The 17,804-nt window shown below is 47.2% G+C and overlaps 1 protein-coding gene across 1 annotated transcript in view; it reads right to left on the bottom strand.

Moving 5' to 3' along the window:
- LOC147120628 (receptor-type tyrosine-protein phosphatase-like N) overlaps nt 1–17,804 on the bottom strand; it is a 395,267-nt gene that overhangs the window by 246,284 nt on the left and 131,179 nt on the right.

Below are 17,804 nucleotides of genomic sequence, written 5' to 3'. Positions count from 1 at the left end.
CTGCAGGGTGCCTAATCGAAAGATGAGGTGCTGTTCCTCGAGTTTACCTTGAGCTTCCGTGGAACAATGCAAGAGGCCGAGGACGGTGAGGTCCGAGTGGGAATGGGGCGGTGAATTAAAATGACAGGCGACCGGAAGCTCGGGGTCACCCTTACGGACTGAACAGAGGTGTTCCGCAAAGCGGTCACCCAATCTGCGTTTGGTCTCCCCAATGTAGAGGAGACCGCATCGTTAGCAGCCAATACAGTATACTAGATTGCAAGAAGTACAAGTAAACCGCTGTCTCACCTGGAAGGGGTGTTTGGGGCCCTGGACAGTGGGAAGGGGGGAGGTATAGGGGCAGGTGTTACATCTCCTGCGCTTGCACGGAAAGGTGCCAGGCGAAGGGGAATGGCTGTTGGGGGTGATAGAGGAGTGGACTAGGGTGTCTCGGAGGGAGCGGTCCCTACGGAATGCTGAAAGGGGAGGGGAGGGGAAGATACGTTTGGTAGTGGTATCACTTTGGAGGTAGCGGAAATGGCAGAGGATGATCCGTTGAATGTGGAGGCTGGTGGGGTGAAAGGTGAGGACAAGGGGAACCCTATCGTGGTTCCGGGAGGGAGGGGCAGGGGTGATGGCAGAAGTGCGGGAGATAGAACGGACACGGTCGAGGGGAATCCTCGATTGAGGAAAAAGGAAGACATGTCGGAAGCACTGGTGTGGAAGGTGGCATCGTCAGAGCAGATACGGCAGAGACGGAGAAACTGGGAGAATGGAATAGAGTCCTTACAGGAGGCGGGGTGGGAGGAAGTGTAGTCCAGGTAGCTGTGGGAGTCAGTGGGCTTGTAGTGAATATTGGTCGATGACCCATCCCCAGAGATGGAGACGGAGAAGTCGAGGAAGGGAAGGGAAGAGTCAGAGATGGACCATGTGAAGGTGAGTGAAGGGTGGAAATTGGAGGCACAGTGAATGAAATTGTCTAGTTCGGGGCGAGAGCAGGAAACGGCACCGATACAGTCATCAATGTATCGGAAAGTGGTGAGGGAGGGGACCTGAGTAGGACTGGAACAAAGAGTGTTCCACATATCCCACGAAAAGGCAGGCATAGTTAGGACCCATGCGGGTACCCATAGCAACACCTTTGATTTGGAGGAAATGAGTGGAGTTAAAAGAGAAGTTGTTCAATGTGAGAACAAGTTCAGCCAGACGGAGGAGGGTGGTAGTGGATGGGGACTGGTCGGGCCTCTGTTCAAGGAAGAAGCGGAGCGCCCTCAGGCCATCCTGGTGGGGGATGGAGGTGTAGAGGGATTGTACGTCCATGGTGAAAAGGAAGCGGTTGGGGCCAGGAAACTGGAAACTGTTAAAGTGGCGGAGGGTGTCCGAAGAGTCGCGGATGTAGGTGGGAAGAGACTGGACAAGGGGAGAAAAGATAGAGTCGAGATCGGAAGAGGTAAGTTCCGTGGGGCAAGAACAGGCTGAAATGATGGGTCTACCATGGCAGTCGTGTTTGTGGATCTTGGGAAGGAGGTAGAAGCGGGCTGTGCGGGGTTGGGGAACTATGAGGTTGGTGGCTGCGGGGGGGAAGATCTCCAGAGGAGATGAGGTCAGTGACAGTCTTGGAAACGGTAGTTTGATGTTCGGTAGTGGGGTCATGGTCCAAGTGGAGGTAGGAGGAGGTGTCGGAGAGTTGGCGCTCAGCTTCCGCTAGGTAGAGGTCAGTTCGCCAAACAACAACAGCACCACCCTTGTCAGCGGGTTTAATGACAATGTTGGATCTAAGAGAATGGAGTGCTGCATGTTCAGAGGGAGGTAGGTTGGAGTGAGTGAGGGGAGCAGAGAAATGGAGACCCGTTTCCTGCTCTCGCCCCGAACTAGACAATTTCATTCACTTTGCCTCCAATTTCCACCCTTCCCTCACCTTCACGTGGTCCATCTCTGACTCTTCCCTTCCCTTCCTCGACTTCTCCGTCTCCATCTCTGGGGATAGGTTATCGACCAATATCCCTCCCTCCCCCTTTCCTTTTTTTTCCTCTCTCCCACATGGCAGCTGTTTCTCATTCTGCCAGTACACTTCACACCTAATCTGAGCCGTCCTTTGTCTCCACTTGTCCTATTACCATCTCGTCTGGTTTTGAATACCTCTTAATGTCTCTTTACTTCTTTTGTTCTATCGCAGCCCTGCCTTCGATCTATTTCATTTCCTTTCCAGTTTTGAAAAAGGGTTCGACCCGAAACGTCGACTCTATTTTCTCTCCACGGATGTTGCCTGGCCTGCTGAGTTTTTCCAGCATTTTCTGTTGTTATTTCGGATTTCCAGCATCTGCATTATTTTGCTATCGATAAGAAATAGGAGCAGGAGTCGGCCATGCAGCCCCTCGAGTCTGCTCCGCCATTCAATAAGATCATGGCTGATCTTCAACTTCAACTCCACTTTCCCGCCCGATCCCCATATCCCTTGATTTCCCTAGAGTCCAAAAATCTATTGATCTATTTGAATATACAGTAAACTCTTGTTTAAACAGCACTTAATCATCCGGAATTCTTTAATAACTGGCAAAACAGATAACCGGTAATCTTGCCGAATCCATCCAGCACTCGTTTTGCCGAGTCAGCGTCTCCCGTGGTGGCCGAGTTAGTCAGTGGTTTTTATTCTTGTTTGTGTTAAAAATAGCCTACCTCTCTGTTATCCAGAATTTTTGTTATCAACCGGCACCATCCTGGTCCCGTAGTTGCCGGATAAGAAAGAGTTTACTGTACTCAACAACTGAGCCTCCACAGCCCTCTGGGGTAGAGAATTCCAAAGATTCACCACCCTCCGAGTGAAGAAATTCCTCCTCATCTCAGTCCTAAATGGCCGACCCCTTATCCTGAGACTGTGCCTCCTAGTTCTAGACTCTCCAGTCAGGGGAAACAACCTCTCAGCATCTACCCTGTCAATCCCCCTCAGAATTTTATACGTTTGAATGAGATCACCTCTCATTCTTCTAAACTCCAGAGAGTATAGGCCCAATCTACTCAATCTCTCCTCATAGGACAAGCCTCTCATCCCAGGTATCAATCTAGTGAACCTTCGATGCAGGTAAGTATATCCTTCCTTCAGTAAGGAGGCCAATACTGTACGCAGTGCTCCAGGTGTGGTCTCACCAAGGCAGCAAGACTTCCTTACTCTTGTACTCCAACCCCCTTGCAATAACGGCTAACATACTATTTGCTTTCCTAATTGCTTGCTGTACCTGCCTGTTAACTTTGTGATTCGTATACAAGAACACCCAAATCCTTCTGAGCACCAATATTAACTAGTCCCTCGCCTTTTAAAAAATATTCTGCTTTTCTATTCTTCTGACCAAAGTGGATAATTTCACATTTCCCCACATTAAACTCCATCTGCCACCTTACTGCCCACTCTCTTATCCTCTCCATTTCCCTTTGCAGCCTCCTTGCATCCTCCTCACAACTTACATTCCCACCCAGCTTTGTATCAGCAGCAAACTTGGATACATTGCACTCAGTCCCCTCATCTAAGTCATTGATATAGATTGTAAATAGCTGAGGCCCAAGCACTGATCTTTGCGGTACCCCACTAGTTACAACCCGCCAATCTGAAAATTACCTGTTTAAGAACATAAGAACATAAGGAGCAGGAGCAGGAGTAGGCCATACGGCTCCTCGGGCCTGCTCCGCCATTCAATAGGATCATGGCTGATCCGAACCTAGACTCACGTCCACTTCCCTGCCCTCTCCCCGTAACCCCTAATTCCCTTATCTGCTAGGTAACTGTCTATCTCCGTTTTAAATTTATTTAATGTTGCAGTTTCCACAGCTCTCTGAGGTAGCAAATTCCATAGATTTACTACCCTCTGAGTGAAGAAGTTTCTCCTCATCTCAGTTTTGAAACGGCAGCCCCTTATTCTAAGATTATGCCCCCTAGTTCTAGTCTCACCCATCAGTGGAAACATCCTCACCGAATCCACCCGATCAAGCCCCCTCACAATCTTATATGCTTCGATAAGATCGCCTCTCATTCTTCTGAACTCCAATGAGTAGAGGCCCAACCTACTTAACCTTTCCTCATACGTCAACCCCCTCATCTCCGGAATCAACCGAGTGAACCTTCTCTGAACTGCCTCGAGAGCAAGTATATCTTTTCTTAAATATGGAAACCAAAACTGCACGCAGTATTCCAGGTGTGGCCTCACCAATACCCTGTATAACTGCAGCAAGACTTCCCTGTTTTTATACTCCATCCCCCTTGCAATAAAAGCCAAGGTTCCATTGGCCTTCCTGATCACCTGCTGCACCTGCATACTAACTTTTTGTGTTTCATGCACCAGGACCCCCAGATCCCTTTGTACTGTAGCACTTTGCAGTTTTTCTCCATTTAGATAATAACTTGCTCTTTGATTTTTTCTGCCAAAGTGCATAACCTCACACTTTCCAGTATTATAATTCATCTGCCAAGTCTCTGCCCACTCACTTAGCCTGTCTATGTCATTTTGCAGGTTTTTTATGTCCTCCTCACTCACTCCTTTCCCTCCCATCTTTGTATCGTTGGCAAACATGGATATGTTGCAATCGGTCCCTTCCTCCAAATCATTAATATGGATTGTAAAGAGTTGGGGTCCCAGCACTGACCCCTGCGGAACACCACTAGTTACTGATTGCCAGCCCGAGAATGAACCATTTATCCCAACTCTTTGTTTTCTGTTAGATAGCCAATCTTCCACCCATGCCAGTATATTACCCCCAATCCCGTGATTTCTTATCTTGATCAGCAATCTTTTGTGTGGCACTTTGTCAAATGCCTTTTGGAAGTCCAAATACACCACATCCACTGGTTCCCCCTTATCCACCCTGTATGTTACGTCCTCAAAAAATTCGAGCAAATTTGTCAAACATGACTTCCCCTTCACAAAACCATGCTGACTCTGTCCTATTAAATTATGTTTATCCAAATGCCCTGTTACTGTTTCCTTAATAATGGACTCCAACATTTTACCAACCACAGATGTTAGGTTAACTGATCTATAGTTTCCAGCCTTTTGTCTACTTCCCTTCTTAAATAAGGGCGTTACATTAGCAGTTTTCCAATCTGCCGGGACCTTTCCTGAGTCCAGGGAGTTTTGGAAAATAATCACTAATGCATCCACAATCCCTACCGCTACTTCTCTCAAGACCCTAGGATGTAAGCCATCAGGTCCGGGGGATTTATCCGCCTTAAGTCCCATTATTTTACCGAGTACCACCTCCTTAGTGATTTTAATTGTGTTTAGCTCCTCCCCCCCCCATAGCCCCCTGTTTGTCCAGTGTTGGGATATTTTTAGTGTCCTCTACTGTAAAGACTGATACAAAATATTGGTTCAGCGTTTTTGCCATCTCCATGTTCCCCACCACTAATTTCCCGGTCTCATCCTCTAAGGGGCCAACGTTCACTTTAGCCACCCTTTTTCTTTTTATATAACTGTAGAAACTTTTGCTATCTGTTTTTATATTTTTTGCTAGTTTACTTTCATAATCTATCTTCCCTTTCTTAATTAATCTTTTAGTTATTCTTTGCTGGCTTTTAAATGCTTCCCAATCTTCTATCCTCCCACTAGATTTGGCTACTTTATATGCCCTTGTTTTCAGTTGGATACTATCCTTTATTACTTTACTAAGCCACGGATGGCTACCTTTTCTTTTACTCCCCTTTTTCCTCAGTGGAATATATTTTTCTTGAAAGTTGTGAAATATCTCCTTGAATGTAGACCACTGCTCTTGTACCGTCCTACACTTTAATCTATTTTCCCAGTCCACTTTAGTCAATTCTACTCTCATACCTTCATAGTCTCCTTTATTTAAGCTCAGTACGCTGGTTTGAGATCCAACTCTCTCACCCTCCAACTGAATTTGGAATTCAACCATGTTATGGTCTCTCATTCTAAGGGGATCCTTTACTAGGACATTTTTTATTAATCCTGTCTCATTACACAGGACCAGATCTAAGATTGCCTGCCCCCTGGTTGGTTCAGTTACATACTGCTCAAGGAACCCGTCCCTAATGCACTCTATGAACTCTTCCTCAAGGCTGCCATGCCCAATTTGATTTGTCCAGTCAATATGAAAGTTAAAATCCCCCATGAATATAGTTGTCCCCTTATTACAAGCCCCAACTATTTCCTGATTTATACTCTGACCAACAGAGTTGCAACTGTTAGGAGGCCTATAGACTACACCCACTAGTGACTTTTCCCCCTTATTATTCCTTATCTCCACCCAAACTGTTTCACTATCCTGATCCTTTGACCCAATATCATTTCTGACTATTGCAGTGATTCCATCCTTGATTAACATAGCAACACCACCTCCCTTTCCTTCCTGTCTGTCCTTCCTAATTGTCAAATACCCCTGTATGTTTAGTTCCCAGTCATGGTCATCTTGCAGCCATGTTTCTGTAATGGCCACCAGGTCATAACCATGTGTAGTTATTTGTACCGTCAACTCGTCTATTTTGTTACAAATGCTGCGTGCATTCAGATAAAGAACTTTCAAATATGTGTTGTGACAATTTATTCCTGCTTTTACCCCTTTTACTACTTTACCTTTATACATTCTGTCCCTTCCTGACACGCTGTGGTTTTTAATTCCCCTGCTACCTTGCTCTATTGCCTTCTCCGCTGTCATTTTTATTTTTTGCTCTCTTAATACCTCCCCCCCACTAATTAGTTTAAAGCCCTCTCTACAGCCCTAGTTATTCGATTCGCCAGGATTCTAGTCCCAGCACTGGCCAAGTGAAGTCTGTCCCAACGGAACAGCTCTCTCCTGTCCCAGTACTGATGCCAGTGTCCCAAGAAGCAAAACCCATTTCTCCCACACCAGTCTTTGAGCCACGCATTTAACTCTCTAATTTTATTTACCCTAGCCAAATTTGCTCGTAGCTCAGGTAGTAATCCAGAGATTATTACCCTTGTGGTTCTGCTTTTTAATTTGGCCCCTAGCTGCTCAAACTCCCTCAGCAGAACCTCTTTCCTTGTCCTATCTATGTCGTTGGTACCAACATGGACCACGACAACTGGATCCTCCCCCTCCAAGTTTCTCTCCAGCCCAGAGGAGATGTCTTTAACCTGGAACCGGGCAGGCAACACAGCCTTCGGGACTCTCGCTCTCGGCTGCAAAGAACCCTATCTATCCCCCTAACGATACTATCCCCTACCACTACAACATTTCTTTTAACTCCCCCCACTTGAATGGCCCCCCGTTCCACGGTGCTGTGGCCAGGTCGCTCATCCTCCCTGCAGTCCCTGTTCCCGTCCTCACAGGGAGTAAGAGCCTCAAACCTGTTGGACAAGAGCAAGGGCTGCGGCTCCTCCAGCACTACCCCCTGGATCCCCGTACCTCTGTTTTCTGTCCATTAACCATTCCTCAATCCATGCTAGTATATTACCCCCAATCCCATGGCCCTGATCTTGTGTTACAACCTCTTGTGTGGCACCTTATCGAATGTCTTTTGAAAATCCAAATATACTACATCCACTGGTTCCCCCTTATCTACACCGCTATTTACACCCTCACAACACTAATAGATTTGGCAAACACGATTTCCCTTTCATAAATCCGTGTTGACTCTGCCCTATCCTATTATTATTCTCTAAGTGCCCTGTTACCATGTCCTTAATAATAGATTCTAGCATTTTCCCTACTAATGTCAGACTAACTGGTTTATAGTTCCCCATTTTCTCTCCCCCTACTTTCTTGAATAGCAGGGTTTACATTTACTACCTTCCAATCCACTGGAACCATTCTAGAATCTAGGAAATTCTGGAAGATCAAAACCAATGCATCCACTATTTCTGCAGCCACTTCTTAAAACCCTAGGATGTAGGTCACGAGGTCCAGGGGATTCGTCAGCTTTTAGTCCCATTAATTTCTCCAGTACTTTTTCTTTACTAATATTAATTACTTTTAGTTCTTCACTCTCATTAAACCCTTGGTTCCTTACTATTTCTGATATGTTCTTTGTGTCTTCCACTGTGAAGACACACACAAAATAGTTGTTTAACGTCTCCACCATTTCATTATTCCGCATTATAATTTCTCCTGTGTCTGCCTCTAAGGGACCCACATTTACTTTAGCTAATCTCTTCCTTATACTTGTAAAAGTTCTTACCATCTGTTTTTATATTTCTTGCTAGTTTAATCTCATTCTATTTTCTCCCACTATCAATTTCTTGGTCATCCTTTGCTGATCTCTGAAACCTACCCAATCCTCAGGCAACATTGTAAGTCTCTTCTTTTAATCTAATACTATCTTTAACTCCTCTAGTTATCCACGATTGGACAACTTTTCCTGTGGGGTTTTTATTCCTCAAGGGAATGTATATTCCTTGAGAATTATGAATTATTTCTTTAAATGTTCGCCATTGCTTATCTACCGTCATATCGTTTAATTAAATTTCCCAATCTACCTTAGCTAACTTGCCCCTCATTCCCTCGTAATTGGCTTTGTTTAAATTTAAGACCCTAGTTTTGGAACACCACCACCTGCAAGTCCCATCCAAGTCACGCACCATCCTGACTTGGAAACATATCGTTGTTCCTTCATCGTCGCTAGGTCAAAATCCTGGAGCTCCCTCCCCAACAGCACTGTGGGAGTACCTTCACGACATGAACTGCAGCGGTTCAAGGAGGCAGCTCACCAACACCTTCTTAAAGACAACTAGGGATGGGCAATAAATGCTGTCTTTGCCAGCGATGCTCTCATCCAATGAACAAATAAAAACTACATCACTTACACAAACAATATGAAATTCTATCATATTATGATCACTCTTCCCCAGAGGATCCTTTACTATAAGATTACTAATTAACCCTGTCTCGTTACACAACACTAGATGTTAAATAGCCTATTCCCTATTTGACTTCTCGACATATTGTTCTAAAAAAACTGTCTCAAATGCATTCCATGAACTCGTCCTCCAAACTACTTTTATCAATTAGGTTTGCCCAGTCTATATGACGATCAAGTCCCCCACACTTATTGCATTACCCTTGTGACATGCTCCTCTAATTTGCTGATTTATACTCTGTCCAACACTATGATTACTGTTAGGGGGTCTATAAACTACTCCCACCAGTGTTTTCTGCCCTGTGTTATTTTTTAGCTCCACCCATACTAATTCTACATCCTGATTTTCTGGGCTAAGATCCTTTCACACTACTGCCTTTATCTCAACCTTTATTATCAGGGCTACCCCACCTCATTTCCATTTTGCCTATCTTTTCTAAAAGTCAAGTACCCTGGAATATTTAGTTCCCAACCTTGGCCACCCTGCAACCAGGTCTCAGTAGTGGCTACTAGATCATACCCATTTGTCGCTATTTGTGCCATTAATTCATTTATCCTGTTGCGAATGCTTCATGCATTCAGATATAGCAAATTTATTTTGAACCTTTTACTATTTTTCCCTGACCTGGCCTTAGTCGCTAATGCCCTATTAAGCTCTCTGGGGGAAAAATTCGGTTGATTAGCGCCTCCCGTTAGTGCCCTAAGAGGGCGCTAACGGGGTGCAAAGCAACTAGCGCCCGGGCAAGGCGATGTTTGCGTCGCTCGCGAAATTGACCAGACATTTTGCGGTGGAGATAAACACTACCGTCACGATCCCCTGCGCCCGCAGGTCGTGATGCCAGTCCAGCGTGCAACACCCCGGACCAGATATTGAGTGGCGCCCCCTGCCTTTCCGTCTGCTGCTAACAATGACAGGTTGAGGGGAACGTTTTGCAGTCGGGAAGGGACTGGGGGAGCGTTATTTAAAGGCGACCGCTTCCTGCCTTTTTTTGTCGGCGACATTTCTGCACCACGCATTCTGAGAGAGAGAGACTTCTGGAGAGATTCAACGCTGTGTGAAGGAGTTTTGGGTATTGAGCAGCACTTTGCAGGTTCATTTTGATTTGACCTTCCTTGCATCAATTTGGAAGAGACTATGGGGGCTGCACTCTGAGCTCTTTCCCTGGGCCTCTCCATTGTTCTTTCCAGCCGATTTGATGTACAGGTCTCTCCAGGCCAAGATTCAAGGCTGCAATGAGCAGGGTGTGGATGGAGAGCAAGATCAACCCTCCCCTTTAAGAACTGGCCGGCGCCAGTGTGTCTGTGTTTCATTGATAACTGACATCACGAGCTTCGCCAGCGCTCTGAGGTAGCGCCTCGCTCCTCGGTGTTAGCACCTTAAGACAGGTGTGTAGTGCCTGATTTAGCGCTCCAATCACCTCCAGGGGCGATAAAAACCAAGTTTGCAGTCGGAGGCGATAATTAGCGCCAGGCGCTAAACTTTGCGCCCCAAACGGGGCGATACCGAATTTCTCCCCCTCTGTCCCTTCCAGACATACTCCGCTTGATTTTACCCAAATCGCTATTCTGCTCTACAGCCTTGATTTTCCTTTTTAGACTTTTACCTGAACCCTCCCCACCGCCATCCCTTTTTTAGTTTAAAGCCCCATCTACGGCCCTAGTTATCTGATTCACCAGGACACTGGATCCAGCCCGGTTTAAAGGGAGACCATCCCAACAGAACAGCTCCCCGTGAATCAAAACCCCTGCCTCCCATATCCCTCCTTCAGCCACGCATTTAACCCTCTAATCTGTTTGTCCCTATGCCAATTTGCGTGTGGCTCAGGTAGTAATCCAGAGATTATATTTGAGGTTCTGCTTTTTAATTTTGGAACCCAACTCCTCAAACCGAGGTTGGTGATAGAAAGACAGATTTGCATTTCTATAGCGCATTTCATGACCACCGGACGTCTCAAAGTGCTTTACAGCCAATGAAGTACTTTTGAAGTGGAGTCACTGTTGTGGGAAACGCGGCAGGCAATTTGAGCACAGCAAGCTCCCACAAACAGCAATGTGATAATGACCAGATAATCTGTTTTAGTGATGTTGGTTGAGGGATAAATATTGGCCCAGGACACTGGGAGAACTCCCCTGCTCTTCTTCGAAATAGTGCCACGGGATCTTTTACATCCACCTGAGAGAGCAGGCGGGGCCTCGGTTTAACGTCTCATCTGAAAGACGGCACCTCCGACAGTGCAGCCACTCCTTCAGCACTGCACTGGGAGTGTCAGCCTAGCTTTATGTGCTCAAGTCTCTGGAGTGGGACTTGAACCCACAGCCTTCATGACTCAGAGAGCGAGGGTGCTGCCCACTGAGCCACGGCCACAGCTGGTGGTGGGGGGGGGGGAAATATTTCTTGTGCAGTAAATGCTATGCAAGATAGAAAAAACTAAAAGTCTCACCACTCAGCTGGATTTCTGTGTTACACATAATTGGGCCCCCGCGTCTCAGCCGTCACTGGTGATGTCAAAGCTGCTATAAATTTCCCAGGCAAACTGTCTCACCCACCCACACACACAGGCTGACACTTTGGATGCGCAGCCTGCATACTCCTCCTACAATTACCCATTCTCCGACATTCGCAGACCAACTCAGATTGCACAAGATGGGTTTGGATGAGTCACACAGCACAGAAGGAGGCCGTTCGGCCCATCTTTGATAGCACTCCCCCCCCTCTGATCTTTCCCCACAGCCCTGCAAATTTTTCCACTTAAGCATATATTCCAATTCCCTTCGGAAAGTTACTATTTTCAGGCAGCGCATTCCGGATCACAACTCGCTGTGTAAAAATCTTTTAAAAAAATGCTCATCTCCCCTCTGGTTCTTTTGCCAATCATCTTAAATCTGTGTCCTCTGGTTACCGACCCTCCTGCCACTGGGAACAGTTTCTCCTTATTTACTCCATCAAAACCCTTAATGTTTTGGAACACCTCGATTAAATCTCCCCTTAACCTTCTCTATTCTAAGGAGGAGAACAACCCCAGCTTCTCCAGTCTCTCCACATAACTGTAATCCCTCATCCCTGGAACCATTCCAGTAAATCTCTGCACCCTCTCCAAGGCCTTGAGACATCCTTCCTAAAGTGTGGTGCCCAGAATTGGACACAATACTCCAGGTGTGGCTGAACCAGTGATTTATGAAGGTTTAGCAATAACTTCTTTACTGTTATACTCTACGCCTCTATTGATAAAGCCCAGGATCCTTTTTGCTTTTTTTTTTTAAACAGCTATTATCAACTAGTCCTACCACCTTCAAAGATTTGTGGGCATACATCCCCAGGTCTCTCTGCTCCTGAACCCTTTAGGTATCAGCCGTGGGTCTGATGCAGAAGATTGTGGGTTCAAGTCCCACTCCAGAGACTTGAGTGTTGAGGGAGTGCTGCACTGTCAGAGGTGTTGTCTTTCGCATGAGAGTTTAAAACCGAGGCCCCATCTGCCCTCTCAAATGGACGTAAAAGATCCCGCGGCTACTATTTAGAAGAGCTGGCGAGTTCTCGCTGGTGTCCTGGGGCCCAATATTTAATCCCTTAAGCGACACCGGAAACAGGTTATCTGGTCATTATCACATCGCTGTTTGTGGGAGCTTGCTGTGCGCAAACCGGCTGCCCCATTTCCTACATTACATCAAAAATCAGCTACAGATCCCACACCCATGATTGGTATTTGGCGACCCCCCCCCCCGCCCGGTTGGGGAAGTGCAGAGTTGCCGACATCAGGCAAAGACGCACTCGGGAATCGGCCGCGATGCCCCTTGCAGTCGAATAGCTGGCCGGCACTGACCGAGACCGGAAGAACGGCCATTTGAGCGAGGTAGCAGTGGGCGTGCCGACACCCAGGGAACCATCCCGCAGCGAGAATCAGCACAATCGGGAGGGGAGGGGAGGGGAAGAAATTGAGCGGAAAGGGGGAGAGAAAGAAACACAGAGAATCGAGGGGGAGAATGAAATGACGCAGAATTGTTCTTTTAGTGACATATTAAAATATAGAAACATAGAAGATAGGAGCAGGAGTAGGCCATTTGGCCCCTCGAGCCTGCTCCGCCATTCAATGCGATCATGGCTGATCATCCAAATTCAGTGCCCTGTCCCTGCTTTCTCCCCATATCCTTTGATCCCTTTAGCCTTAAGAAATATATCCAACTCCTTCTTGAATATATTTAATGAATTGGCCTCAACTGCCTTCTTTGGCAGAGAATTTCACAGGTTCACCACTCTCTGGGTGAAGAAATTCCTCCTCATCTCTGTCCTAAATGGCTTACCCCTTATCCTTAGACTGTGATATGCGATCCAACATTAAAAGGAGCGTAGAAATTTCCAACTCGCGACACGGTATCTGATACAGTGACGCGTGGAGCGAATACAAGAACGCAATCGCCTCAAAAAGTGTCAAAGCTTGGTGCAGCTGGTTTCAAACTTTGATTAATGAAATTTATTCAAAAGCTTTTTCTCTCTTTCTCAAAATAAAACAGTTATAAATCATCTCAAAAAAGCCACTGGGTGACTGACTCGAATCGGGCAGATTTCACCAGTCTGTCGCTGACAAAAAGAGCCACATACGTATTTACTGGAAGGTATTATTTATTTATATTAGAGGAAAAGCAATGAGCCCACGCGAGATTAATTTTAGCTGTGAGGGAGTGCGAGTGTATTTGTGGAGTACGCATATCTTTATTTAAATCAGTGACAGCTTCACTCAGAAAGACCGAATAGAAAGAACTTGCATTATACAGTGCCCATCATGACCTCAGGACTTCCCAAAGCGCTTTTCGTCCAATGAAGTACTTTTCTGAAGTATAGTCACTGTTGTAATGTAGGAAACACGGCAGCAAATTTACATACAGCAAGCTCCCACAAACAGCAATGTGATAATGACCAGATACAGGAAACTCTTTTTTATCCGGCACCGACGGGACCGGCGTGGTGCCGGTTGATCAAAAAGTCCGGATTGCAGAGAGGTATAGTAAAAGGTACGAGAGCCCCGTACACGGCCACAGGTGCAGGAGCCCCGGTTACACGGCACTTGTGCAGGAGTCCCGGTTGCACGGCCACAGACCCAGGAGTCCCGGTTACACGGTCACAGGTGCAGGAACCCCGGTTGCACGGCCACAGGTGCAGGAACCCCGGTTACACGGTCACAGGTGCAGGAACCCCGGTTACACGGCCACAGGTGCAGGAACCCCGGTTACACGATCACAGGTGCAGGAGCCCCGGTTACACGGCCACAGGTGCAGGAACCCCGGTTACACGGTCACAGGTGCAGGAACCCCGGTTACGCGGTCACAGGTGCAGGAACCCCGGTTACGCGGTCACAGGTGCAGGAACCCCGGTTGCATGGCCACAGGTCCAGGAGCCCCGGTTACACGGCCACTAATATATAGTAAAACTTACCTGAACCTACTCCTGAATTTTGCCGGTTAAGAGAGATTTCTGGATATTTAGGTGCTGTTTAAAAGAGAGTTTCCTGTAATCTGGTTTTTTTTTAAGCGATGTTGGTTGAGGGATAAATATTGGCCCCAGGACACCGGGGAGAACTCCCCCTGCTCTTCTTCTCAAGGTCATCCAGCGATGGGCAATAAATAGAATAAACTATTCCCTCTGGCGAGTGGGTCAATAACCAGAGGTCGTAGGTTCAAAATCACTGGAAAAAGATCTCGAGGGGAGCTGAGGAGACATTTCTACACTCAGAGTTGTGGGGATCTGGAACGCTGGACCTGAAAAGGTGATGGAAGCTGATTCCATCAATAATATTAAAAGGGAGTTGGACGGGTTCTTGAGGATGAGGAGCTCACAGGGTTATGGACAAAAAGCGAGGATGTGGGACTGAGCACATAAAACATAGAAGATAGGAGCAGGAGTAGGCCATTCGGCCCCTCGAGCCTGCTCCGCCATACAATGAGATCATGGCTGATCATCCAAATTCAGTACCCTGTCCCTGCCTTCTCCCCATATCCCTTGATCCCTTTAGCATTAAGAAATATATCCAACTCCTTCTTGAATATATTTAATGAATTGGCCTCAACTGCATTCTGTGGTAGAGAATTCCACAGGTTCACCACTCTCTGGGTGAAGAAATTCCTCCTCATCTCTGTCCTAAATGGCTTACTCCTTATCCTTAGACTGTGACCCCTGGTTCTGGACTCCCCGGCCATCGGGAACATCCTTCCTGCATCTAGTCTGTCCAGTCCTGTCAGAATTTTATAAGTTTCAATGAGATCCCCTCTCATTCTTCTAAACTCCAGTGAGTATAAGCCTAATCGACCCAATCTCTCCTCATACGTCATTCCTGCCATCCCAGGTATCTGTCTGGTGAATCTTCGCTGCACTCCCTCCATGGCAAGAACATCCTTCCTCAGATAAGGCAACCAAAACTGCACACAATACTCAAGATGTGGTCTCACCAAGGCCCTGTACAACTGCAGCAAGACATCCTTGTTCCTGTACTTGAACCTTCTCGCTACGAAGGCCAACATACCATTTGCCTTCTTAACCGCCTGCTGCGCCTGCACAACTGCTCTTTCAAAGAGCCAGCACAGGCTCGACGGGCCGAATGGCCTCCTTCTGTGCTGTAAGTTTCTACGATTCTATGAGTCTACGACATTGAAGTAAGCAATGTATTAATGGCTGTTTTTCTGGACATAGAAAGGATCGAGGCATAGGGGAAGATGGCAGGTAAGATTGGGATTGGTCTATCAGAAAGGGATGGGCTCATTAGGCCCAATCATAACTATTACAAATCACTTCAACCATGACATATCTTGTCAGCAAGTACTGGGGTGTCAGGCGAAGCTCAGCGGGCAGCTCGTTCACCTCCAAGTCAGAAGGTCGTGGGTTCAAGTCCACACTCCAGAGGACTTGAACATAAAATCGAGGCTGGCACTCCCAGTGCAGTGCTGAGGGAGCGCAGCACTGTCGGAGGTGCCGTCTTTCAAATGAGATATTAAACCGAGGTCCCATCTGCCCTCTCACGTGGGCGTTAAAATATCCCACGGCCACAATTTCAAACAAGAGCAGGGGAGTTCTCCCCCTGCATCCTGGGCTAATTTTTATCCCTCGTAGCACTAAAAAAAAAAGATGATCCGGTCATTATCCCATTGCTGTTTGTGGGAGCTTGCTGTGCACAAATTGGCTGCCGCGTTTCCTACATTATAACAATGACTACACTTCAAAAATGTACATCATTAGCTGCAAAACGCTTTGGGAAATGTGTTATATCAATGCAAGTTCTTTTACTTCATGACTCCTCATCCACGATTGTTGGGGGGAGCCATTTGGGAGCAATGATCAGATCAAAGCTCTGCAGTCCTGCCACATCCAGTCGTGAATGGTGGTGGACCATTAAACAACTAATGGGAGGAGGAGGCTCCATGAATATCCCCATCCTCAATGATGGCGGAGCCCAGCACGTGAGTGCAAAAGACAAGGCTGAAGTGTTTGCAACCATCTTCAGCCAGAAGTGCCGAGTGGATGATCCATCTTGGCCTCCTCCTGAGGTCCCCACCATCACAGAAGCCAGTCTTCAGCCAATTCGATTCACTCCACGTGATATCAAGAAATGGCTGAGCATACTGGACACAGCAAAGGCTATGGGCCTCGATAACATCCCGGCTATCGTGCTGAAGACCTGTGCTCCAGAACTAGCCACGCCTCAAGCCAAGCTGTTCCAGTACAGCTACAACACTGGCATCTATCCGACAATGTGGAAAACTGCCCAGGTATGTCCTGTCCACAAAAAGCAGGACAAATCCAATCTGGCCAATTACCGCCCAATCAGTCTACTCTCAATCATCAGCAAAGTGATGGAAGGTGTCATCGACAGTGCTATCAAGCGGCACTTACTCACCAATAACCTGCTCACTGATGCTCAGTTTGGGTTCTGCCAGGACCACTCAGCTCCAGACTTCATTACAGCCTTGGTCCAAACATGGACAAAAGAGCTGAATCCCAGAGGTGAGATGAGAGTGACTGCCCTTGACATCAAGGCAGCATTTGACCGAGTGTGGCATTAAGGAGCCCTAGTAAAACTGAAGTCAATGGGAATCAGGGGGAAAACTCTCTACAGCTGGAGTCATACCTAACACAAAGGAAGATGGTTGTGGTTGTTGAAGGTCAATCATCTCAGCCCCAGGACATCGCTGCAAGAATTCCTCAGGGCAGTGTCCTAGGCACAACCATCTTCAGCTGCTTCATCAATGACCTTCCCTCCATCATAAGGTCAGAAGTGGGGATGTTCGCTGATGACTGCACAGTGTTCAGCGCCATTCACAACTCCTCAGATAATGAAGCAGTCCATGCCCGCATGCAGCAAGACCTGGACAACAGTCAGGCTTGGGCTGATAATGGCAAGTAACATTCGCGCCACACAAGTGCCAGGCAATAACTATCTCCAACAAGCGAGAGACTAACCACCTCCCCTTGACATTCAATGGCATTACCATCGCCAAATCCCCCACCATCAACATCCTGGGGGGTCACCATTGACCAGAAACTTAACTGGACCAGCCACATAAATACTGTGCCAGCAAGAGCAGGTCAGAGGCTAGGTATTCTGCAGCGAGCGTCTCAGCTCCTGACTCCCCAAAGCCTTTCCACCATCAACAAGGCACAAGTCAGGAGTGTGATGGAATACTCTCCACTTGCCTGGATGAGTGCAGCTCCAACAACACTCAAGAAGCTCAACACCATCCAGGACAAAGCAGCCCGCTTGATTGGCACCCTATTCACCACCTTAAACATTCACTCCCTCCACCACCGGCGCACCGTGGCTGCAGTGTGTACCATCTACAAGATGCACTGCAGCAACTCGTCAAGGCTTCTTCGGCAGCACCTCCCAAACCCGTGACCTCTTCCACCTAGAAGGACAAGGGCAGCAGGCGCATGGGAATACCACCACCTCCAAGTTCCCCTCCAAGTCACGCACCATTCCGACTTGGAAATATATCGCCGTCCCATCATCGTCGCTGGATCAAA

This window comes from Somniosus microcephalus, chromosome 4 (assembly GCF_052327205.1).
Source record: "Somniosus microcephalus isolate GS21.2 chromosome 4, FLI_Smic_1.0, whole genome shotgun sequence".
Taxonomy (NCBI): Eukaryota; Metazoa; Chordata; class Chondrichthyes; order Squaliformes; family Somniosidae; genus Somniosus; species Somniosus microcephalus.
The sequence above is the reverse complement of the archived record's forward strand: the minus strand, read 5'-3'. Positions and strand labels throughout refer to the sequence as shown.